The sequence below is a fragment of the Balaenoptera acutorostrata genome, chromosome 12 (genome assembly GCF_949987535.1).
Source record: "Balaenoptera acutorostrata chromosome 12, mBalAcu1.1, whole genome shotgun sequence".
NCBI classification, from domain to species: Eukaryota; Metazoa; Chordata; class Mammalia; order Artiodactyla; family Balaenopteridae; genus Balaenoptera; species Balaenoptera acutorostrata.
This window is the reverse complement of record NC_080075.1, coordinates 37,868,252-37,894,600: the sequence shown is the minus strand read 5'-3', so window position 1 is coordinate 37,894,600 and position 26,349 is coordinate 37,868,252. Positions and strand designations below refer to the sequence as shown.

Below are 26,349 nucleotides of genomic sequence, written 5' to 3'. Positions count from 1 at the left end.
GAAATTAAACAACACAGTTCTAAACAACCCATAGGTCAAAGAGGAAACCTCAAAAGAAATTTTAAAAACACATAGAATTGAATAAAAATGAAAACAACATATCAACATTTGTGGGATGCAGTGCTAAGAGGGAAATTTATACCACTAGATGCTTATGTTAGAAAAGAGGAAAGATCTCAAATCAATAATCAAAGTTTCTACTTCAAGAAACTAGAAAAAGAAGATCAAAACAAATGCAAAGCAAATAGAATAAAATAATAAAGAGCATAAATAAATGAAATTAAAAACAAAAATGAATGAAACAGAAGTTAGTTATTGAAAAGAAATTAATAAAATTGATAAATCTCTAACAAGGTTGACAAAGATGAAAAAAAATACAAAAATCCTCAATAACAAGAGTGAAACAGAGGATATCACAACAGATCCTGTAGTTATTAGAAGGATAATAGGGCAATATTAAAAACAAGTTTATGCTCAGACATTCCAAACATAGAAGAAATCGACCGATTTCTCAAAAAACACAAGTTACCAAAACTCAGCCAAGATTAAATGGATAACCTAAATAGTCCTATAATTAATTTAAAAATTGAATTTGTAATTAAATAGCTACTGAAAAAGAAATCTCCAGGCTGAGACGGTCACATATCTGACAAACAACTTGTATCTAGAACAAAGAAAGAACTCAAAACTCAACATTAAAAAACCAAAGAATCCAATTAGAAAATGGGAAAACAACATGAATGGACATTTCTGAAAAGGATATACAGATGTTAAGCACATGAAAGATGTTCAACATCATCAGGCATTAGAGATGTAAATTAAGAACATGATATATCACTCTATACCTCTCAGAATGGCTAAAATAAAAAATAGTGATAACACCAAATGCTGGCAAGATTGTGGAAAAACTGGATCACTCATGCATTGCTGGTGGGAATTAAAATTATACAACCACTCTTGAGAATAGTTTGGCAGTTTCTTAAAAATAAAACATGCGATTACCATACAACATACTAATTGTGCTCTTGGGCATTTATCTCAGAGAAATGAAAACTATGTTCACTCAGAAACTTGGACAGGAATGTCCATTGAAGATTTATTAATAGCCCCAAACTGGAAACTACAGAAATGTCCTTCAATGGGTGAATGGTTAAACAAACTGTGGTAACATCTATATGGTGGAATAGTACTCAGCAATGAAAAGGAATGAACTACTGATATATACAACTTGGATAAACCTCAAGGAAATTATGCTGAATTAAAAAAAAAGCCAATTCCAAAAAGATACATACTATATTATTCCATTTATAAAACACTTGTCAAATAATAATTATAGAAATGGAGTGGTTGCCAGAGGTTGGTGGTGTTGATGTGGGGGGAAGGGGGCTGAATGTGGCTAAAAGGGGTAACACAAGGGAGTCTTGTGGTGATGGAACAGTTCTGTATCTTGACTGTGGTGGTGGTTACATGGAGCTACACATGTGATGAAATTGCATAGAGCACCATACACACACACAAATGTATAACTGGTGAAATCTGAATAAGCTCTATGGTTTGTATTATCAGTCTCCTGATTTTGATATTGCACTATAGAACAATAGTTTTGTAAGATGTTAACATATGGGAAGGCTGGGTGAAGGGTGCACAGGACCTGCCTGTATATTTCTTTGTGACTTCCTTTGAATCTATAATTATCTCAAAGTAAAAAGTTTAAAAAATGCCAATAATTCCCAAAGGGGTGACTTCTGTCTCAGATGGAAGAGTGTAGATTCTTCACTGGAGGGCAGAGCTGTGATGGTAGGTGGGGGAGAGAATATTGAAAATGGGCAAAAGATTTCCAAAGAAAAATTACAATACTTCCTGTTTATTTGGGGGGGGCCAGAGCCTACCAGGACATCATATTGACATAGTTTCTGGGTTGGGGTGTGGGAACAAAGCTTTGAAAGACACGGGATATGTTTAAAATTTTTATTTATTGAAAAAGTTATTTTTTTAACAATTCAAATACAGAAAAGTAAGAAGAAGAAAATTAAGATCTATGCATAGTCTCAGTATCCAGAATTATCCATTGTTAACAGATGGTATATTTGTTTCTAGTCTTCTTTTTTTTTTCATTTTAAAGAAAAATCACTCTATTATTTTTCCAGGGAAGTTATATTTGGGGGATGAAGCAAGGAGATGTTTGAGAGAAATGAGAGGAAAGAAAGAGATAACAAAAGCCAAGATCCCTATTCTATCTTCTTAGTTTTTTGTGTTGTTTTCTTTAGTTGGATCCCCTTTTTCTGCCTGACAAAGGGAGGATGAATTCCTTTAACTGCACTAAGTATTCAAGGGGATATTTTATGACACCACAATGATCTGGTTTACTGCTAAAGAGCAGATGCCCCTGGCACAAAATTCAGTCAATAACTGAGTTTGGAAGCTCAGTAAAGACAGATAATTTTGAACAGGCATAGTATTTAGAAACGGTTAACCACTGGAGAGTGTGGAAATTGTTCATTATAAGCATAGGCTGGGAGGTTAATTTTCTGTTTTCTTACTGGCTATTTAGATATCTTCCACTCCAGCAATTTACTTTTTAATTTTCATAAAGTGAATCTATTACTGGATATCAGAACTGTTAGTAACTGAATATAGGGAAACAGAAAATATTGTATGTTCTTCGTGCAACATACTTTTCACCTGCAGTTGGGTGCAGGTCAACTTGGAGCAAAAGATTTGAGGATAGAAGTTTGATCTCTTTAACCTTTCATCCTGGCTTTATTAGAAACAGACTTGTTATCTATGATTAAAATATCAAAGAGTTATCTTGGAAAAGATGATTGAATTCTGGACAAGAAAATATCCTTTAGTGAGGAATGTTGGGGAGAACTGTGGATATACAGGGAATTTCAAGGACCAAAGGCACAAGACTGCAAATGTCAGCTTGACCTGGAAGGCCATATAGAGGCACACTTGTGCATCACAAATGGACCTCCTGGGGCAATAAGTACAAAGAATGGAATGTTTAAGACTGTGAAAAGAGATCTAAACACTGAGAGGACTGACGGGATTTTTTGGAACAGCTTGAGATAAAATTCACATACCATGCAATTCTCCCATTTATAGTGTACAGTCCGCTTTATTCACAGTTATGCAACCATCATCACAGTCAATTTTAGAACATTGTCACCACCCCCAAAAGAGACCCCATACCCTACTCCTCATCCCCCCCGCCAGCCCTAGGCAACCACTAATCAATTTTTTGTCCCTATAGATTTACTTATCCTGGTCATTTCATACAGATGGAATCATATAATATCTGGTCTTTTGCCATCAGCTTCTTTAACTTACACAATGTTTTCAAGGCTCATTCATCTTGTAGCATGTATCAGTACTCCACTCCTTTTTATATTTCATTTAATATTTAATTTAATATTCCACTGTATGGGTATCCTACGTTGTGTTTACCCATTCATCAGTTAATGGATATTTGGGTTGTTTCCACCTTTTGGCTATTATGAATAATACTGCTATAAACATTCATGTACAACTTTGTGTGTGGACATATATTTTATTTTTCTTGGGTAGATACCTAGGAGTGGAATTGCTGAGTCATATGGTAACTATATGCTTAATCATTTGAGGAACTGACAGACTGTTTTAGAAAGTGCACTATTGTATACTCTCTCCAGCAGTGTATGAGTTTTCAGAATTTTTGACATCCTTGCCAATGCTTATTACTGTCCATACTTTTTATTATCACAATATTAGTAGGTGTGAAGTGGTATCTCATTGTGATATTGATTTGCATTTTCTTGCTGATTAATGATGCTGATCATCTTTTCATGTGCTCATTGGTCGTTTGTATAGCTTCTTTGGCAAAATGTCTATTCAGATCTTTTCCCAGTTTTTAAATTGGGTTGTCTTTTTTGTTATTGAATTGTAAGTGTTCTTTATATATTCTAGATTTAATCCTCTATCAGATATATGATTTGCAAATGTTTTCTTCCATTCTGTGAATTGTCTTTTCACTTTCTTGATAGTACCCTTTGATGCACAAAGCTTTTAATTTTTAAGTCTAATTTATCTATTTTTCCTTTTGTTGCTCATGGCTTTGATGTCACATCTAAGAATTTACTGGCAAATCTGAGGTTGTGAAGATTTATCCCTGTGTTTTCTTCTTAGACTTTCATAGTTTTAGAACTTACATTTTGGTCTTTGATTCATTTAGAGTCAGTTTTTGTGTATGGTGTGAGGGAAGGGTCCAGCTTCATTCTTTTGCGCATGGCTATGTAGTTGTACCAGCGCCATTTGTTGATTCCTGGTGGATTTTTAAAAAAATTTATTTTACTGAAGTATAGTTGCTTTACAATGTTGTGTTAATTTCTACTGTACGGCAAAGTGATTCAGTTATACATATATACATTCTTTTTCACATTCTTTTCCATTATGGTTTATTACAGGATATTGAATATAGTTCCCTGTGCTATACAGTAGGACCTTGTTGTCTATCCATTCTGTATATTCTGGTGAACTTTTAATGGGTTGTACATCCTATTTTTCAATCCATGGTATTGGAAACCTTGATGACTGAGTCCATTCATTTTATAAAAGAGGCAAAACTGCCTGTGGAACAAACATGCCCTGTCTATATTTGGAGTCTTTTAACCTGCATGGTGCTTCAGGTGGGGCAGAAAGGCAAGACTATTGTGGCAGCCACTGAGGTGACTTGAAGTCTGGTTATGGATCAAGGTCCAGTCAGGCTCCTTGGAATGCTCCTGCTCTGGTGAGGAGATACCACCTGTGCATTGGATCTAGCCTGTGACCTGGGGGCCCTTGGCTTCAGGCTTCCTCAATACAGCTGCTTTAGACCTGTCAGAGCTTACTGGGTGGTGGGAGGGGAGGCAGAGGGCATGCATTTCAGAACTGCTTTCTTTCCTTGAGACTGAGACATTTGATTTTCTTCCAGAGTTTTATGTTTCTTACACTTTCTATGTTTTCTTGAATAATATCTTAGCCTCTTAAAACCAGATAGGAAACTAATGTTTTAGGATAAGATACCCAATAGGGAATTTGGGGAAATAACATGGGAGGGGGAGCTGATGGAGAAAGCATTGAGGCTGGGTCCTCATCCTGCCACTGCCTTAGTTGGCAGTGTGACTTGGACCAGATAATAATGATAGGGACTGTATTAGTTTTCTAGGGCTGCCATATCAGAATATCACAGACTGGGTGGCTTAAATAACAGGAATTTATTTTCTCACAGTTCTGGAGGATGGAAGTGTAAGATCAAGGTTTTGGCAGTGATGGTTTCTCCTGAGGCTTCTCTCCTTGGCTTACAGATGGCCACCTTATGCTGTGTCCTCACATGGTCTTTTCTCTGTGTGTGTGCTCCCTGGTGTCTTCTCCTCTTCCTATAAGGATACCAGTCATATTGGATTACAGTACACCCATATGACCTCATTTAACCTTTAAAAAAATTTGTACTGTTTTATTTTTTAAGCATTGTGATGCAAACAATGAACTGAGAATACTATTTTATTTTTTTTGGTGTTTATTAAAGCCAAATCTTTAATTTAAAGCCAAATTAAAAAAATTTTTTTTTATTGGAGTATAGTTGATTTACAATGTTGTATTAGTTTCAGGTGTACAGCAAAGTGTGAATATATTATTTTTATTATAATTTTGCTCTGAATTTAAAAAAACCTACAAAAGCAGAAAGACTAGAAAGACCATCTCCTAGGTATCTATCACCTTGCCTCAAAAAGTATCAACTCATCAAAATCTGATTTCATTCCCATGCAATTAACCTGCAGCAGATTCCAGAGGGCACATAGTTTTATCTGTAAGTATTTAAAAAATATTTTTCCTGTTATTTTGAGATACTATTGATATATAACATGTGTAAGTTTAAGGTGTACAATGTGATGATTTTATACATGTATAAATTGTGAAAGGATTACCACAAAAGGTTAGTTAACACCTCTATCCCCTCACATAATTACCATTTTGTGTGTGTGTGTGGTGATAACTTTTATGAGCTGTTTTCTTAACAACTTTCAAGTACATAATGCAGTATTGTTAGTTATAATCACCAAGCTGTACATTAGATCCGCAGAACTTATTTATCTTATAGCTGGAAATTTGTAACCTTTGACCAACATCTTCCTATTTCTACCCACCTCCTCCCCAGCACCTAGCAACCACCATTCTACTCTCCATTTCTCTGAGTTTGGTGTTTTAGATTCCACATATGAGTGAGAATATACAATATTTGTCTTTCTCTGTCTAACTTATTTCACTTAGTATAATGCCCTCCAGGGCCTTTCATGTTGCCACAAAAGGCAGGATTTCCTTCTTTTTAATGGCTGAATAATATTCCATTGTCTATAATACCACATTTTCTTTACTCATTCATTCATTGATGGACACAAAGGTTGTTTCCATGTCTTGGCTATTGTGAGTAGTGCTGCCACGAACATGAGAGAGGATATACCTCTTCAAGATAGTGACTTCATTTCCTTCAGATATATACACAGAAGAGGGATTGCTGGATCATATGGTAGCTCTAATTTTAATTTTTTGATGAGAACCTCCATACTGTTCTCATCATTTAACCTTAATTACCTCTTTAAAAGCTCTATCTCCAGTTACAGTCACATTGGGGGTTAGGGCTTCAACATGTAAATTTTGGGGGGGAAACATTCAGTTCATAACAGTGATGATGATGATGATGATAATAATAAAATAGAGGGCAACATTTATTGAGTTGTTACATATCCCAGACAGTATTATAATTGCTGTCTATGGATTATCTCATTTAATTTTCACAACAACCTATGGAACAGGTACTATTATTATTATCTCCTTTTACAGAGGCACAAAAGCTGCCCAAAGCAAGACACCTAGTGAGTTATAGGGTTAGGGTTTTGATTTTAGAGTCCAAGCTCTTATCTCCTAAGCTATCCTAGCTCTAGACATCAGAGGTACTCATGTCATCCATGTGTACAATGGATTAGATATTGTTTAGGATCTTTTCCAGACCTAACATTCAAGATTGTATTGGACTACACATTGCTTTTTTAAATTGATTTTTATTGGAGTATAGTTGCTTTACAGTGTTGTGTTAGTTTCTGCTGTACAGCAAAGTGAATCAGCTATACGTATACATATATCCCCTCTTTTTTGGGTTTCCTTCCCATTTAGGTCACCACAGAGCATTGAGTAGAGTTCCCTGTGCTATACAGTAGGTTCTCATTAGGTTCTCTATTTTCTACACAGTATCAATAGTGTATGTATGTCAATCCCAATCTCCCAGTTCATCCTACCGCCCCTCCCTTTCCTCGTTGGTATCCATACATTTTAAACTACTTCTAAGAAAGGCCCAGTTTTAGGTGCTTTGGAAAATGATGAAAGGGGGCTGGTTTTACTCTAAACTTTTTTCTCTGTGCCAGTCCTTGTTTTCTTGCGTTATTGTTTATGGCCAGATCCCTTGTTTATATCCTGGTCTGTTTTAGGGTGCTTGTGGCATTCTCCCTTGCCTCAGTTTTGTTTGGTTCCTTGTCTCATCACACAGAACAGTTCCTGAGGGGTTTGAGTTCTCCCTTGCTTGCAGGAAACAAGGAATCTGCCCTGCCTTTGAACTCAAGTCCCGGCTCCCAGTGACAGTGTGTCCATTGCCACCTGTCTGCCTATACCTCTGCCATTCACCTGCCTTAGGGCCCAGACTCCCCCCTCTCTTCTCAGACAGGGTGCTAGTTGATGATCTGCTTTCCTCCAGGAAGCCCGTGCAATGCCTGGCCCCCTGTTCTCCCTGACTTAGCTCATATTGGCAGCTGTGTGGCATTTAAGAGATGATGAAGGTAAACTTGGTACAATAGGGACAAAATACTTGGCTTTAAACCCACAGTACCCTGGGTCATTAAAATAATGGCATTACGGTTTTAACTTCCAGCTTGTTGCAAGGCTACATTTCAAGAGGAGTCTCAGTTGCCTTCCAGTTACTGCTTTTATGCCTTGGGATTTCTAGCAGCCTTCTATCACACGCTGGCATTTCAGATTCACTCAGTGCAATTAAAGAAATTGCATGACTGCTAGTTTCTCTTCTTTTTTTCTCCCTCAGATAAATTGTAGAGCTCAACTTGATTAAAACATTTATTAAGTGAGATTTAATAGATTCCAGTAATGCTGTGTGTGTGTTCGTGTGTGTGTGGGCGCGTGTGCATGCACTCATTATCCATTTCTTCCATGTGTGCCAATAATGGCCATGTGCATATAGAGAGCTGTTCATGGAACTCGCTTTATTCTGCAATTTACCAGCAATGTCAAATTAGGAGGTTTAATGGATTCCTACACAGAAATTCCTAGTGTGGTTGTATTAGCAGCAAGTTTCATTGAAAAGGGCTCTTTTTCTCTACTGGGATTTCAGTAAAGAGACAGTGTTTATTTTTTCAGTGGAAAATTGATTGTAACTAAGAGGCTACTTGGCTTGAAAGTGGGGAATTATCATATCATATGATTAAATGAAAGCTTACCTTGTTATAAGGTAACTAGACATATCCCAGTAGAATTGAGACAATGTTTGATTAAGCCAGATTTTCCTACTTTATATTCAAGGAACAAATTAAAGAATAATTGAGATCCTTTTCAGATCTTTTATAAGCTGCATATATAAAGCTTCAGCTCCAGGTGGCAAAGCAATTAGCTGATGAATAAAATCAACCCCACTGTCATTCGTCAGATGTTTAAATTCTATAAACCAGATAAATTAATGTGTTCCTTAAGCCAAATAAACGGTCATGCTCCCCATGTTACGACTCAATTCCTTGGGGGAAAGGTTGGAAGCATGTTCATAGAACGGCTAGGATCTACTTAATCAGAAAGGTTGAAATTAAGTTGCCCATTTGATTTTTTGAAATACTGTCCATCTGGTACCAAATCTATTTTCCAAGCAAAGTTGTTAGACACGATGGTTTGGTTTGTTTCAGTAAACTAAGGATAGGGCTGGACTCAGCGATGCACTCTCCTGATTGAAGACCTTTCCATTTCCATGTATTGGGCAGGGAGGTTATTTATAAGCAACTGAAAGTGCTCTGGTTTCATTTATTCCTTGCTCCTGAGTATTAATGCAGAGAATTAGAACCTATGCTGCCTTTTATGCTTCCAGATTAATCTCTCAGAGATGAGTCTCCTGCATAAGTACAACTTACCCACCATCGAATGATGACATGCGGGCCTTTTCTGACATTGACATCTAGATAAGGTAGACTTAAGGTCCAGAGGACATTATTTTATTAGTTGATAATTGACTTTTGTTGGCCAGTTGTCCTGCTCTGCTACTGTCATTATAAGCATTGCTTTCAGGGCCTGCTCGCTGGTCTTTTACTCTTTGCCATCTGGTTTGCTTTGCATGGTGTCCATAGCTGGATCACTGTGAATGTTACAACAGAGTGTGGTCCTGTGACCACGAGCATCAGAGTCATGTGGGAGCTTGTTGGAAATGCAGAATCTCAAGTCCCCATGACCTACTGAATCATAATCTGCACTTTGTCTGATTCATGTGACATGTAAGTTTGAGCAGCATTGTGTTAGAGAGGATCACCTCTTCAAATATAGGCAGGGTTGGAGTTATGAAGTGAAAGCATATGGTGAATGGGAATATCTAGTTTGTCGATTTTCTGAACCTTATGGTCTCTTTTCTTTTTTATATTTTATTCCCATTAGTCACTAGCACTTAAAAAAGAGGTTAACGAAAAAGAAGAGCTAGAACTCATTTATTATAATATTGATTATTGGAGTCTAGCATTCTTCAGGAACTGTAACAAAAATTGGCAATTATTTATAGAAATTGAATTTAGATCTTGCAGTCATTACCAAGAGGACTCTGGATGAATTTTCTTGTTGAACTGCCAGCTAGCTATCTATTAAGTGCAAAATATTGGTCCCAATATGGCATAGTAGAGAGACAACTGGATTGGATATTCAGGCACCAACTTATCATCTGATTATGGGCAAGCAGTTTCACTTTGAGCTTGACTTCCTTGTGTGTAAAATGAGGGATTTGGAAGCAGATGATTCCAGGGTCTCTTTAAGGTCTGAATGTTCATGATTTGATGTGACAATGTGGAAGTCTGAGTAAGATGTTCTGAATACATTAACTCAGAATTATTCCAGTGGCTGGAAACCAACCCCACACATAGATTCTCCTGATGCTGTTTGAGTAGTATTATCCCTAGCATTTGTTTTGCAGCCGTTTGGAAATTCTCTAATCATGTGAGTTCCCAGGGATCAAGAGGCCAACATTTGGGTGTGATATAGGCGTGTGTGTGTGTGTGTGCGTACACATGTGCAGCCTATAGGGGCTCTATGAATATTCATGTTGCACAGGGGCTGGAGGGAATGAAGAAGCAGCATAAATATGTTTTAATGTGAGGAAGAATATGAAACTCATGAATAGCAGAATGAAGCAATGCTCAACACAATCTTTGCTGTAAATTGAAAATTTGATATTTTCCCAATCCCTGGTGTGTTGTATTCTGTTATTGGTTTTTTTTTTTATAAATTTATTTATTATTTATTTATTTATTATTTTTGACTGCGTTGGGTCTTCGTTGCTGTGTGCAGGCTTTCTCTAGTTGTGGTGAGCGGGGGTTATTCTTCGTTGCAGTGTATGGGCTTCTCATTGCAGTGTCTTCCCTTGTTGCGGAGCACTGGCTCTAGGTGCACGGGCTTCAGTAGTTGTGGCTCCTGGGCTTCAGTAGTTGTGGCTCGTGGGTTCTAGCACGCAGGCTCAGTAGTTGTGGCGCACAGGCTAGTTGCTCCGCGGCATGTGGGATCTTCCCGGACCAGGGCTCAAACCCGTGTCCCCTGCATTGGCAGGCGGATTCTTAACTACTGCGCCACCAGGGAAGCCCCTGTTATTGTTTTTTTTTTAAAGGATAATCTGTCTTCTTTCTCTCTTCTTCTACCTGTTTTTTTCTGGTTTTCATTTTTCATTTGGAGGTTTACTTTGGGTTGTATGTGAATGCTAAAGAAGTTAGGGTGATTATTTTTTGTTGTAAACTGCTTCAAGATTTGAAGAAGCATTACTAGGAGAAAATTAGTTGCTTAAAGAAAAGCCTTCCGTGTTCTCTTGTATTCAGAGGGCAGTCCTGTCCAAAAGCTGCGTTGGGGGAGAGATGACCTGTAGGCTTCTTCTCACTGGGGAATTGATTTGCTCACTGATTCTTTTGAAGTTTTCTTTCTTCCTTTCTTTTTTCTTAACACAAGACTGGACTAATTGCCTACTATGTGCTTGAAACTGGAGATAGAGAGAGGAATAATTTGCCATCACAGCCCTTAAGGGCTCATATCTTGCAGAGGAACACATGGTCTGTAATTTCCATATCCACTGATAGCTCTCACTCTGAATTTTATTGTAATGTGAGCATATAAGAAAAGTCATAATGGTTATTTGAGAGCAATTTCATTTTCTGGTTACACAGTGTTTACTCAAATTCATGTAGGGGTGTGTGTGTGTGTGTGTGTGTGTGTGTGTTTTGAAGGCTTTGAGTAACAGCTTAAGTGATATTAATAAAGTAGATTTCTTGTCTCCAGAGGAAGGCAGATTCTCAGTGCAAAGTATGATGTATTCGGGTAAGTGGGTTTATGTCTTAAATTGAATATGTTAAAATATATCCAGGGATCTTTAAGGGCACTGCCTTACTGGGAATCTTCTGGCTCTTAAAATTGATCTTTGCAGTTTCTTGTTTTATAATTCTGAAGAGATAAATATTCTTTCTTCAAGTTTCACAGGCACAAGACTGTGCTTTTTGAATGCAAAAGTGTGCCAGTCCTAGCGGAAAGGTTCTTATGCTTCGACGAGCAAAACCATCACCTGGGGAGCCAGTTCACAATGCAGATTCCCACGCTGGCTTCTTCACACCTCAAATTCCTATATGGTAGGCATGAGATGGGGCCTAGTACCCTGCATTTAAACCAGCTCCCCTAAACAGGTGATTCTGTTTAGGTGGTTTGAAGCCATGCTGGAGAACACAGGCATACCATTTCTCCATTGGGATCATATCTAGGCATAAGCCCATATACTGTATGCTTTGAAAGTGTTTCAAAATCCATGATTGAAAGACTGATATGCAAAGGCATTAGTTTCATGATCTGACAAATGAATAAAGACTCATGAGGCCATATTACACGATGCTCAAGAACTTAGGCTCTGTAGTCAGACTGCCTAAGTTTTAATTTCCATTCCTGTGGCTGCTGGAAGCAAGTCACTTAACTTCTCTAAGCCTCAGTTTCCTCAATTATAAGACAGGGGTAATAATAATTATTAGTAATAATACCAATCTAATCAGATTGTTGTGAGGATTAAATGAAATAATGTATATGAAATGCTTAGCACAGTGCCTGGCACAGAGTAAGTGTTCAATAAATTTTGGCTGCTATTTTTTTGTAACAGCATAACAAAAATTACAGTAAATAGGATTGCATCCTTTCCCTTTCTTTTTAGGAAGCTGTGAGCACTTTGCAGAGTACCAAGTTAATCAGCACAGAATCCCCAGGAAATCGTTGAGGATTCTTTAGTCACTTTACAGTGGCCCCTTTGAACTGCTTATGTCATTTTCATGTTAAATCTGGTTAGTAGTGGCTTTGCCTCATTGCTTGGGTCTCTAGGCCTCTTCCAAGCCCTGCCACACAGACTGATTTCACACAGAGATAAGTACAGGGTGTATCTTCCTCTTTCAGGGAGTGCACACATTTTCTTTTGATGTGATTGTCACTTACTTGATAAACTGGAACAGGTAATCTCTGTCAAACAGGATAAATGCAATTGACAGTCATGGTTTGGAGAGAATGGTTGGTGTGCTCTCAGGTCCCTGACTGCAGGGATGGGAGGATTTGTGGGATGAATGGCTGCACCTTCCTCAGAGACACTGGGCTTTTCGACTTTGAGTCTCTGGATGCTCAAGTATTTCTCCAGGAAGTGGGGGATACTCAAATACTCATTGAAATTGAAAGCTTGAGATTGGCCTGATTTAAGATGACCTGTTTCCCAGTGCTTTGCAAAATGCCGGTCTAGGTTGGGTTTTTGGTTTCCTTGCTGATTGAAATAAAATTTTATCAGAATCATAAGAAATGATGCACAGATATTGTTATTTCTGTCTCTCCTCCACTGATCCTCAAACGGCTACACACTGGAAACACCTGAACTCTGTTCAACTCCCGGAGTTCTGGTTTAATTGGTCAGGGGTTTGACCTCGAGACTGGGAATTTAGAAAGCTCCTCAGGTGATTCTAATGTTCAGCCAAGCTTGAGCACCTCAGCTTTACAGGATAATTCTACATGTTCTCATCTTTGGCTTTTTATATGCACATTCCCTGAGATGTCAAATTCATCTTCCCAGCTTTTCCCGAAAATAAATAAAGAGACCTTCAGAATTACCCTAGACCAGTGGCTCTAAACCAGGGTTGATTTTGTCCCTCATGGGATGTCTGGCAATCTCTGGAGACATTTTTGACTCACAACTGGGGCACGAGTGAGCCTGTGCTATTGGCATCTGATGGATAGAGGCCAGGGACTCTGCTAAACATCCTACAACGCACAGGATGCTGTCTCCCCTTCCGCCCAACAGAGAAGTATCCTGCCCAGGATGTTAATAGTGTCAACATTGAGAAACTCTGCCTTAAACTTGTTCTCTCTCATTTTACCAATGGGAACATAGATGATATCTTGATTTGCCCAAGGATTCATGCATAATTACTGGCAGAATAAAATTCCTAACAATTGTAGCATTACAGTGGAACCCTGCCCTTATGCTCTCCCCTCCCTTTTAACCTACTGCCCTAGGGAAATTTGTTATTCATCTTGTTTCCTTTTCCCTCTCAAATATCCCCGGGCTCTCAATGGTGGTGACATGTTTCCTGTATTATAGTATTTCAAATTTCTTAAATTAAAAAAAAAAAAAAAAGGACGTAGGATAAATTGCATTGGCTTAATAAGCATCTTTTTTCTTTCTTTTTTTTTCCTCTTGGAGGGAATAATAACAACTTGGTGCTGGGCCTGGGTTGCTTTGTTCTGAAAGCAGCTCTGATTGGGAGTTACATAAATCTATGATTAATTTAAAAAAAGGCCAAATGAGGTAACTGTCATTTCATAAAACTGGTTTGGTGAACAAAATGTTTCTAACTTAGGCACCCACAAAATGAAATTATACAACGTCTTCTTGGTGACGAGAAGGACGGCACAGTCTCTCCAGCCCTCCTTCAAAGCAGGGTTCGTGTGCACGTGCCCGCACACGTGACTCGGCGTGTGGCTGTGCACCTGTGTGACCGTGCACGTGCCTGCGAGCGTGTCGGTGCGTGCGCCCGTGCACGTCACTGCGCCCGTGCACATCACTGCGGCCCGTGCACGTCACTGCGTGTTGCGGGATGCCGGGGCGCAGTCTCTTAGCTCCAGAACTGCTTGGAGAGAGTTTAGGAAGGTGATGGGGACTTTGAATTCGGAACCTGTGAGTACACCTTCCTTTACTTGCATATTCCCTCAGTACCACCCCCCCTCCCCGCCATCTTCACCTCAGCTAAAGTAATTAACTGTGGTTATTTCTGAAAGGTAGGATTTGGGATTATGCATGTGTAAAGTATATTTCTTTTTTACTTCTTTATTCTCTCTACTTTTTCTGTGAATGCGTTTCTGTAATAAAAATGAAATCTTTTAATCAAATACTGTAACTACAGAATCACTTGGGAGCTTCTGAACAAAACCGTCGGGCGCCATCCGCAGAGACTGCGATTCGGTTGGTTTGGGGTGGGGTCCAGGAAAGGATGTCTGAGTTTCCCCAGGCGGTTCTTCTGTGCGGCTAGATTGGAGACCCCGGGTCTAGGCGAGAGGTCCTCAGCCTTGTCTGCAGAGCTGCAGAAAGCACCCATACCTGCCTGGGTGCACCTGCAGAGGTTCCGATTGAGTTGGTCTGGAGCTGGGCCTGGGCTTTGGCAGTATTAAGAGTTCCCCAGGTGATTCAGGTATTGGAAGGGCTGCCTGGTATCCCTAAGGATTTTGTTTTGGGGGGGTGCATCTTATTTTTGCTCTCTTACCAAGCTTCCCCTGTCAACTGAGAGTTAATGATATGGCTCTAAACTTTGATCACAGCTGATTGATCACAGGACTAGGAACAAGGGTCCATCCCCTTTGGGGGGCAGTAACAGTCAAAGGGCAACACTAATTATAAAGATAGATTGTATTTTTCATTGTTGAGAAAAGGATGAGCTTGAAGGAGATTTTACTTATTAAAACTGATTTACCTTCATAAACTACCCTAAGAAGATTCATAAGGAGTAAGGAGATGCCTCTGGGGTGCAAACAGGCCTATGCAGTAGGTACTAACAAATGTTTTTAGTCTCCAAATACTTTTGCTTCTCTTTCCTTTTGCTTCCCCTCGCCCCCGCCTTTTTTTTTTTTTTTTTAAGGAAGGGAGGGTCTCCTTCCCGTTGTATCTTAACAGACTCTTCTGTAATGATGTCCAGGTTGAATTCGGGACTTTCTTTTGTTAGAGCAGCCATGCAGCTTTTTAGGCTTATGGAAGATATGGAGTGGGGCTTCCCTGGTGGCGCAGTGGTTGAGAATCTGCCTGCCAATGCAGGGAACTCGGGTTCGAGCCCTGGTGTGGGAGGATCCCACATGCTGCGGAGCAACTAGGCCCGTGCGCCACAGCTACTGAGCATGCGCGTCTGGAGCCTCTGCTCCGCAACAAGAGAGGCCGCGATAGTGAGAGGCCCGCGCACCGCGATGAAGAGTGGCCCCCGCTTGCTGCAACTAGAGAAAGCCCTCGCACAGAAACGAAGACCCAACACAGCCAAAAATTAAAAAAAAAAAAAGAAAGTGACCACTTAAAAAAAAAAAGATATGGAGTGACTGACCCTGGTGCCTCGACCTAGGGCCTTCGTGGAGTCGTGAGATGCCGAGTTCTCCAGTGTGATGGGCCCTCGGAAGGGTCTCGGGCCGGGTTGACAGAGGGGGGGCTCATAACAGCGAGGCAGGCCCCGGCGGGTCTGAAAAGCGGTCCAGTCACAGCCGTTTCTGGCTTCCTGCTTCTCCACAGGAGCCACTTGGGAGCAGTATGGCCTTGCCTATGAGGGAGGCTCAGGGAACCTTCCCGGAACTGACCAGCGCAGCCCGGAGCCTGGAGCCCGTGGCTGATGACAAGTGAAGTAGTTCACAGAATATAAATCTTTCAACTTGCAAATGCTCCTTTGGTGAGAAATCAGACAGTGGGTAAGAAGTGGGCAGAATCCTTGCCCCAGTGAATGAAAGTAAAGGATGGGAGCCCCTGCCCTTTGTTCTGTGATTCGATAGTACAAAGTTTGTGGGAAAGAAGATTCTCTGCTTATGGTGGGTCCTTAATGGGCTCCTGAATGGGAGGCACTGGTGCCTCTCTTTATCTCACTGACAAAAGAGACAAAACAGAGAGAAGCTATCACTGGCCTGATGTGATATCCCACCATGCGGCAGCTTCCAGGTTGAAAGCTCTTCTGACACAAGTCAAACAGAGGAACATATGACTCAGGGCCTTGCAATCTTGCTTTCATAAGAAACAGTATGAACTTTTCAATCTTATGTGTTTGTTCTAGGTCTTTGAATTAGATTCTTTACCATGGATATGTCTTGCCGCCAAGGAGATCACATTTGAAGTATTATTTTACAAATTATGAAGTGTGTGTGTGTGTGTGTGTGTGTGTGATTAGCATTGTATTTCTATTTTCTGGCTTGCTCTATATTGTCATGCTTCCAGAATCTGTTTAGAAAGGGAGAGAACGAAGGGCATACAGGGAGTTGGGGGTGGAGGTCTAGGGAGCATATGGGCAGAGGTGCAGGAAAGAGAGAGAAGTTGGGCTGACTAGAGGGTTCCCCAGATTGCCAAGGTCACAGGGCAACAGGAATTAAGTGTGAACCTCTGAACTTGGCTTGTTGGCTGGCTGTGAGCGCTCTCTCAGCTCATTCCTTTTCCAGGTATTACTCAATCCCATTGCAGTCATCAGTTCCTTGCTGAGAATAAACCCAACTCTGGAGGGAGGGCAGAGGGAGGAGTTGTCAGATGGGAGAACTAACAGATCCCACTGGCAGCTTTTTAGCCTCTCCCTAAAAGCATGAGGAGGTAAGGACCACCTGACTGCCAGCTCTACTGTTGTGCACCTGGGGTTGATTCCAGAGGTTGTGAGATGCACTCAGAAGAGAGGGCACCTGGAGATCTTGTGCTCACAGCCAGCCGGGACAAAGCACGTGGGCCTGCCTGTTTTTCCTGCTGTTCCTCCCTCTGGAGGTCAAAACTAGCCAGTCCAGCTGAACCAAGTGAGATATTTCCTTCTCTCTTGGGAGCTTCCCACACCCCAGGCTAGAAGAGGCTATAAGAGGCTCCAGTTGGCTTTGGGGGTGATCTGGTGTCTCTCTTGGTACTGGAATTCTGAGGGATTCTAGATTCTCTGGAGCCAAATGGAGGTTTCTATGCATCCTCTATCTGAATTTAGTCTAAAAGTCAGCAAGCCATCACCACAGCTGCTTCTCCGGTTATATCCTCAGTGAACCATGGAAGCAAAGAAACTTTGATTCCATGACTATGACTAATAAAGTCAAAAGTCAAGTGGACACCAGACCTGTAAGAAAGTGTTTCATCATAGGGGCAAGATTCAGGGCTGCCGTGTCAAAGTTTTAGGGGCTATACAAAAACAATGAAATAGGAGCTGGTTCTGGGAACATACAAATAGCCTATTATATATTATGACGTGGAAAGTTCTTCAGGTAAACAGATGTAAGCCATCAGGACTGGCATAATTACTTTGTAAATTGCTTGATATAGCAGCACTTGTGGAGACCCCATACTTGAGCACAGGGGTCTTTATTCTTGTTTGGCTGTGATAATGAAGGCCATAATGAACATGTAGGGCACTGTGATAAATGCATTAGATATATTTTCTCATTTAATCCTCACAACAACTTTATGAGGTAGGTATTATTACCTCTCTGTTGTGCAATGAGAATGCTTGAAGAGGTTGAGTCGTGTATAGGCTCACCTGGGTGGTAGGTGGAGGAGCTTCTGTAGCTTGTGTTCTTTTATAGTCCCCCTCCCCTTTTAGAGGTTCTTTGGGGGATACTCCAGGGTGTTGACCCTCATAGATTTTCCTAATATGGGTTAGTAGGTGTGAGAGTAAAATCCTCCTCTTCATTTAGATTAATTGTGCCAACAAATTAATTGTGAGACCATAAGGCTGAGAGACTAGCTCTCCAACAGGGTGCTAAGTGAAATGAAAAACTGCTTCTTGCCTTCATTCTAATTGCTTTAAATAGCAGTGTTGAATCTTCAAGTAGGGCTCCTAGTTGTAGGTTTGGACCAACTTCCTCTTGAAAGAAAGGAAGTTGAGAAATCTACAATTCCTAGGTAGAAGAACGAACAGAACATCCCCTGTCCTCTGACAGTCAAGAAAAAAAACAACCTAACAAAACTGTAGTAGGATTCCCTCATTTTGTAGGAGGATGTTTTAAGGACCGTTTCTCTGTTTATTTTGCAAACCAAGGGGAGCTTCACCTGGTGTTTGGGTAACAAGATCCACAGTGGTGCTGTCTCTGAAAGAACAGACTTGGTGTCAGGGAAGCTTGGAGGCTGAGTGTAGGGAACAGCACAGTGCACCGGAAGAGCTGGCTCTAGTTCTGGCACCAGTAAGTCCTGTGACTTGAACCAGCCCCGTCAGCTTTCCTCAGCTTGCCTAACTGGTTTGATTTGGGATGGCAGTAAGACTGCGTGCTATGCTCACTTCGATGATCATAGATGTTCCTGGAGGACATGTCAAATAACGGAGGTCAACCTATAACTCTTATTTTGTGTGGCTCGTTTGTTCATTGTAAACACTTGGTTCATACTTCCTGCATGCCAGGTACTGTGTTTTAACTCAATTTTTACAACAATCCAGTGAGGGAGATATTATTCTTACCTTGATTTTGCAGATGAGGAAATAGGAGCACATGGAAGTTGATTTGTTCAAGGTCACCCACAAATATGGGGTATGTGGTAGGGTCGGGCTCGAACCCAGGGCGTCATAACCTGAATTGTGTGTTTTTAACAACTGTGCTACGGTCCTTCTCCATCTGACCTCCTCCGAAGTATACTCAGTTTTGATATGTCTCTTCTTTGGGGGGGTGGTGGTGTTCTTGTCTTTCTGAATAGAGAGGTTGTATATTGGGAGCCTAAGGGAGGCTAGAACTAGAGCTTAGTTGTTGTAAGACCCTGTGGCCTTCAGATTTCAGAGTCCTGCCTGAGGAAGATCTGGAGAGGTTTGAGGACTTCTGGTGTTTTCTTCTCATTATACATTCTAGATGCACTACTTTTTCCCTTCTAAAGAATATGATATTAAATCCCAATGTTATTATTTTTGTTAATTGTAAAATTACTGTGCAGTAATTTGTAACATTCATTTGTATCATCAGTATCTATCTGTGGCCTATTGCTGGGTTCTTGCCTTGACAACAGCAATTATTGACATGCCTTTCAATGTCCAGCAGAACGTGGGAACATAATAATCAGCACTCATCACAAATCTATTCATTTTATTTGTTTTTATTTTTTCTTATTACAACAACACGTGTTCAGTGAGGAGCAAATAGATAATACCAAAATGCCAAAAGAAGAAAGAGAAAATCTTCCAGAATCGTACCATTCTGTGATAGCTATACCAAAGCAATATCTATAGATTTTTGCTCATAAAAGGCTGTATTCAATAATTTTATACCTAGCCAGGTTGTCGTTCATGTGTGAAAAAAACAATTATATTCTCTGGTAGACAAAGCTTCAGAAATTTTCTGTGATATTGGTTATCTTGGGCAAGTTTTTACTTATTTGTCTCTTTTGAAAAAAGTGCATGAAGATAAATTCCAGGTGACCAAGAGATGGTTGATGGTGCAGTGAGTGATCAAAAAACCAGAGTATGAAAAAGGCCAGGGGCAAACACTTAAACCAGTCAGTGTACATCTGTTTGTATACGTAGATAGTTATAAATAATAATTAGGGATTACATATAAAATCTGTAATTGGATTTTTGTTTACAAACTGAAAGCAAATATAAAAAATAATTCTTAGAAGATACATAATACAGTAGTAATTATGTGGTAATCTGTACCTATAGCTCCAGATTGTATCATCAGAGTCTGAGAAGGAAATTCTGGGAATGGGTAGGGGAGAAGGAGTAGGAGGTAACGGGATGAGGAGAAGTGGGAGGAATTCAAGGCATTTGACTTGGATAATGTGAACCCTTTGTATTTGTATACCCTGAAAAATAAAATATTATACAAGGATTTTGAAAAATATTTAAATGTCAAGTGAGGATTATTATCATTTTAAGTAATATCAGTCCTTTAAAAATTTAAGTAATTTCGTGGCTTTTTAGGCAACTATACAATTTGTGCATTTTGTTTTTGAACCCAGTTCTCTCTGAGCTTGTTCTGCTGCTAAGCCCAGTTTACTGTGTGTTTCTCAAAGTAACCTTGATGAAGAGAAGCATACTGCCCTGTCTGCTTATGTCTAGGGTCTGACTGCCCAACTGGTACTAGAGATTAAAAGACAATTTTTTTCTTTCTTTTTTTTTTTTTTTAAATGGACCGAATTATTTAATTAGGTTCTTTGTAAGAAGTTTAGAACACTACTTTGTGAGGATAAATTGCGTTTGTAAGAGCAGACACAGAGCGGAGGTAGCCCTGGAGCTGAGGAACAGTTTTGATTCTTCGCAGAATTTGTGAGTCCACAGCTTTCTGATGAACCTTGCGCTGCTCTGTAATCTCATATTTCTCTCTCTCTGTGTCGAAGATCGCACCTTCCTGGTGCCTGGGCTTACGCAGTTTCTTCTTGAAGTAAGCATCAGTGAGATGTTCTGGGATTTTCACACCACTGATATCTATTTTGGTGGAAGTGGCAATGACAGATTTCTGGTGTGTTCTCTGTAGAGGAACTCGATTGAGGGACAGAGGCCCAGTTGCAAGTAGCAAGCCACTGCTCAGCTGCTGCAGGAAAATGGCCCTCTTGCCACTGTGGCGCCCAGTGAGGATAATCAGAATGGTCCCAGGAGTGATGCTAGCGCGCAGTTTTCTCACGTGCTTACTGAAGGGTTTTCTTGCCGTGACTCAACAGCTTTCGAGGCACGTCTTCGGTAGGATAATACCTAGGCATTTTGCGAAGATTAACCGCCCGGGTACTACCATTCTTGTCACCACCAACTGGTTTTGTGACAGTAGCAAGAACCTTCACCTTCTTTTTCTTTTCAACCTTGGATTTAGCTGCTGAATACTTCCTCTTGTACAAGGCCTTTCTGGAATACGTAGCCGATCGGGAATATCTGCCAGTTCCTCTGACCAGGACAGGGTTTCGGCTGCAGTGGGGCTTCCCCTTCTTAATCTGCTTCACCTTTTTAACCTTGCCACCAGCATCAGCCTTCTTGGCTTCAGGTTTTTTCTCCTTAGTATCCTTCTCAGCCTTTTCACCCGCCATCTTGCAAGATGGGAAAGAGGGCAAAAGACAATTTTTTTCCTGTGTTTTTTTCTGAAATTTGTAGACATCAAGTTGAAGCTAGAATTCTACATGTGTGTACATCTCCTTTCAAGGAAATAAACTAAACAGATTGGAATTTACCAAAAGATGTTCTCTAATTCTGATTGAATTTATACTTTAATAATTCTTGAATATTGTTTTCTCACAATTTGAGGCGCACTGACACTGAACACAGCTTCTTTTGGAAGTGTTGGTGTTGCAATTTGCTAATATCCTGTGTGTGTGTGTGGGTGGGTGTGTGTGTGTGGCGGGGGTGCAAGGAGGGCCAGGAAGGATTCACGAATCAGATGTTCAGATGAGGACAGATAAGAATCCCTCCACTAGTAGGCTAGTTGCAGGAAGGCTAATCAGCACTTCAGCAAGGAAATTAGCAGCCTTTCTCCTGGCCTGACTGCTGCTTCTCCTGGTGGTGGCAAGGTTTTCAAGCCTCATTACTGGAAAGTTCATCCTGTTAGATTCCCGCTTAGAGTAGGAGGATGTGTTTGGAAATAGCTCAGACTCTGTGGCCATTCTGACATAGACAATGCCATTCCAAGTGTTGATCAAGGAGTTTTATTTATAGTTTCATCAAAAAATGTGAAAAATAATAACTGATTAACAAGTAATCACATGTGCATACTACTGGATTAGATTTAGCAGATTTAACCTTGGCTGAATAATGAAGTGAGGTTGGCATGAGTTTTAGGGTCGAAACAGAAGAAACAAAACCAGTGATGGGCACAGGCTTGAAATGTATACACTAGCCAGGTTACGCTACATTGATAAATAAACCCAGAAATGTCAGGGAGTTAAGGCAGAAAAGGCTTATTTCTTACTTTCATAAAGTCCAGTGTTGGGTCGGCGAGGCTCTGGGCAGCATTCCCTCTCTCTGGTTAGGCTGCCATCTCAACAGGTGGCTTCCAGCGTTGCCAAGGCAAAGGACTGGAGACCAATTCTTCATTTGGTGTCCTAGAGGAGACAGAAGCACATTTCACTGGCCTGCCTAGTCACGTGGCCCCAGCTAACTGTGAGGGAACTGTGGAGTGCAGACCTGTGTGTGCAGGAAGGAGAGCAAGACTGGGTGTGGGTGAGCACTGCATGCTTTTACTACGCAGAGGAGGCTGTGCGTGTGGCCGGAGTGGAATCCAAGCGGTGGCTAGAGTCTGATGGTACGGATACTCAGCAGGGGATGCAGAAGTCCTGGGAAACCAAGTATGGGCTACCACTTTCTTCTTTGCAACATTGACAGCCTGCATGGCCCTGGGATCACCTGCACACAGGGAGAGGGCACTGTCCCCTACCGCCAGCTTCTGGCTGTGGGTCAACTTCAACTTGGATTGATATGTGTGGAACCTAATAAGATCTTAATAATTTTTTATTAAATGAATCACCCTCTCCTGATACCTTCCTTGGCTACTGGCCCTGCCTTAGAAGAACAGTCTACTATTCAGGTCTGTGTTCCTTCTCCAGTCTGACCCATCTCCCTAATGTCCTGACATCCTCCCAGCCTTGCCGTGGTGATCCTGGTTCTGGGCTGTCACTCTGTCTGTGACACCCATAGCTGCCTGGCATGGGTGGTGAGGGTGTAGTGAGACCTTAACAGCATGTGTCTCTCCCAACCTGCTCTACTTTACAGAATGCTGATACAGGGCCCCTGTCAGCAGAGGGGGCCTCATCCTTCCTCTCGGGTGAACTCCTGCCGCTTCTCCACATAGTTTGCTGGTTGAGAGTCGTTTCAGGAGATAGAATGCCTGGGTCCAAACCTTGCCTGCATCACTAGTAAACAGTGAGACCCTCAGCAAGTGACTCAACCTCTCTGTGCTTCAGTATCTCATCTGTTGGTATAATAATAATACCTAGCTTTAGAGTAGTGCCGATTAAGTGAGTTAATACGTGAAAAGTACTTAGAACAGTGCTGGGTGAGTGGAAAATGATTAAAGAACATTAACCATTGTCACCCTCCTTCAAGACTCAGCTCAAACGTCCCTGAAACTTTCCTGATCTTGCTTCTTTTCGGGATTCCTTCAGCCCTCTGCTAATACCATTTATCATGTTATATTGTAATCATTAACATGCCCATTTTTCTCTCCTGCAAGCCTGTGATCACTGACGTGCAGCACACTGCCCAGCATTTACCCTAGTCCTTGACAGAGTATCTGATGTGCAGAAGACAGTCACAAGTGTTTTCCGAATAGATCCAGGGTGGCAGAAATTGCTGGGATTCACCAGTGTCCAGTTCTCCTCTCTTTCCTGAGTACAAAGAAAGCTACATTTCCCAGATCCCTATGCATCTGGAGGAATCATGTAACTGAGTTCTGCACAGTCTTCCATGAGCCTGCTCTCTGCTCCCGTCCAGTTGGTTTGAAGATGGTAGAATCGGAGGATAGAAAGAGCCCAGGTGCTGGAGTCACCATTTGCAAAAGAGGGACCTGGACTTCTGAAATTGTGTCTGGCTTCTGAAATCTGATCCTGTTTGTTATAGCAGCTGGTGTACTTACTGGCTGATAAAACTAGGATCTGGGCACAACAAAAATTTTCTTATAGACATCATGGCATGATATGACTCAGTCTGCTGACAAAGGCAGCTGAGCCCAGAACAGCATTTTGAACCAGCCCGTATATGAAAAGCAGAAATGTACAGCAGCAGCTGAACCCATGGAAAGACTGGGAGGGATGAAACGACAGAGGGGGGGTGAAGGGGGGAGCAGGCAGCCTGCTCACCCTCTCCTCAGCAGGGGGCCAGTTTTGGGGTCAAATGTGGATTTCTCTGAACTTCTGGTTACCTGTAACCTTCCTTTCTTCACTTGTGAGCAGCCACTGAGTATGATTCTCCTCTTCCTGGAAAGTTACTTAGAGAAAAAGCTGACCTTCCTTTCTCTACACAAAGCATCATCCTTAGAAACAATTACAGTTCTTTTCAGAGTTTTGGTTCCTTCTTAGGTACCTATTGTCCTAATAAATGGAACTGCTTGGAACACAAAAGCATTTATTTCCTCTTTCAGCTAATTTACTTTTTATAGCCCTGGTGAAAAAATATTTTATGTTTTTACTTGTCTAATGCGATTTTAAGATAGTTTATTCTTGGATTAAATTTTGTTTTCATTTTCTGGAAAATCAGTTTAATTCACAGAATGTTCAATCATTTAATGGCTTTCCTTGCACATGGTTAATGCTTAAGCATTTGATCAGATATTCCTCTTAGCAGTATCGTTACAAGGCTCAACCAGAGGAGGTGTTAGATGGGGAAGTCGTCTACATTTGGCAAAGCCTCTTTCATCCTGACTAATTGACATGGCAAATCAGTCTGAATTGGTGAAGTTGAATTGCGGACTATTTCTCAAAGAGATTCCGGTATAATTTCAAGTTGCTCCAACTAAATTGACACAAGTGAGGCTAACAAAGGCTTTTAGGTTATTTCCTTCTTTTAGCTTTCTGGTACTTGGTATGTATTTCTATATCTATCTCGTGAACCTCTCTTGGGTTCCTGAAAACTCTTTGCCCTCAAGTCTTAAACATTCTCTTTGCACGTTTGTTTATTGTGTTATGTAGTAGGACTATTAGCAAAAGTAAATGTCAGGCTGGTCCCTGTCTGTATAATTATAATTTCAGAATTAAAGGCTTTTATTTTTAAAGTTAGGTGGCAATTCACCATTGGGAAGAAGTTTCTTAATTTCCTTCTTGGGCATGTTTTCAATACTGTAACGAAAGGATTTGAGATCAGATTGTAGGTCTTTTTTGTTTGTTTGTTTTTGGAAAGGAAAACTGGCTTTTCTGGAGCCAGTCCTTTGCTGGAAAGCAGATTCAGCAATGGCTGGAATATAAGACTTGGCTCTTCAGTGTCAAGACACTGGTTCTTCAGGTTGAGGGCACTGCTGTGATACAGCACAGAGGAGGCATATTCTGGAAGGTCAGGATTTCTCTGAAGTGAATTTTAAGGTTCAAAGTATGTATCTGACTGTATCTGACCACAGAGTAAATGGTGGTCAGGTACAATGGAATATGCCACTCTTGACCTTTTCTTCTTTATGTTACAGTGTTTACCCTCAGATTGGTTCTCAGTTGCCCATGGTGAAAAATGTAAGCCTTGAGAAACTTTATGGTGGGCTCATAGATTATCTATGAGATCGTTTATAAGTAGAGTAACAATATAATTTATCCTTCCAATTTGGACACTTTTGAGAGTGAAAAGGTGAGTTATTAATAGTTATGTCAATGATATAGGTAAAAGGGAGACTTTTCCAAGCAAATAATCTCTCTCTTTCTCTCTCTCTCTCTCTTTCTCTCACACACATACCCCGCATTGGTGTGCTGAATGCAGAGACTTCAAGACCCTAGAGGAGGGCAGAGCTGCAAAATAGAATTATCCTGGGTCCCAAATGAGCATGCAAAAGGCTGTCTGCTAGTCAGGAACACCCATATTGGGGTCTTTAGTGCACAAAATAAAATGTTATATTAAGTCCCTGAGATTTTGGCATTTATTATAGCAGCTAGCATTATCATAGCTAATGCTGAACACTTTATTTCAATGCAATGAACTGCTATTGAAATCTACTGTTCTCTCCACTGGGGATACAAAGATATGTAAGATCTGGTCACTGTCCTCAAGGAGCTTAAGAGTCTGGAGGAAGTACAGATGTGTATTTTAATGGTCATTAAAATTTGTGAATAGAGGGAGATGAATTTAATTTTGAACATGCTGATTTGAAGGTGTCTGTAGAGTATTCAGATGGCACTACCCTGTATGTAGATAGAGGGAGTAAAGCTGGGAAGAGAGATCTGGTATCAAAGGTAAACTGGCTGAATTCACCATTTAC

General features: G+C 40.7%; 1 pseudogene; it reads right to left on the bottom strand.

The window, feature by feature from the left end:
• Nucleotides 1-20,646: 20,646 nt before the first annotated feature.
• On the bottom strand, nucleotides 20,647-21,496 carry LOC103000221 (60S ribosomal protein L6-like; annotated as a pseudogene).
• Between the last annotated feature and the right edge of the window lie 4,853 nt (nucleotides 21,497-26,349).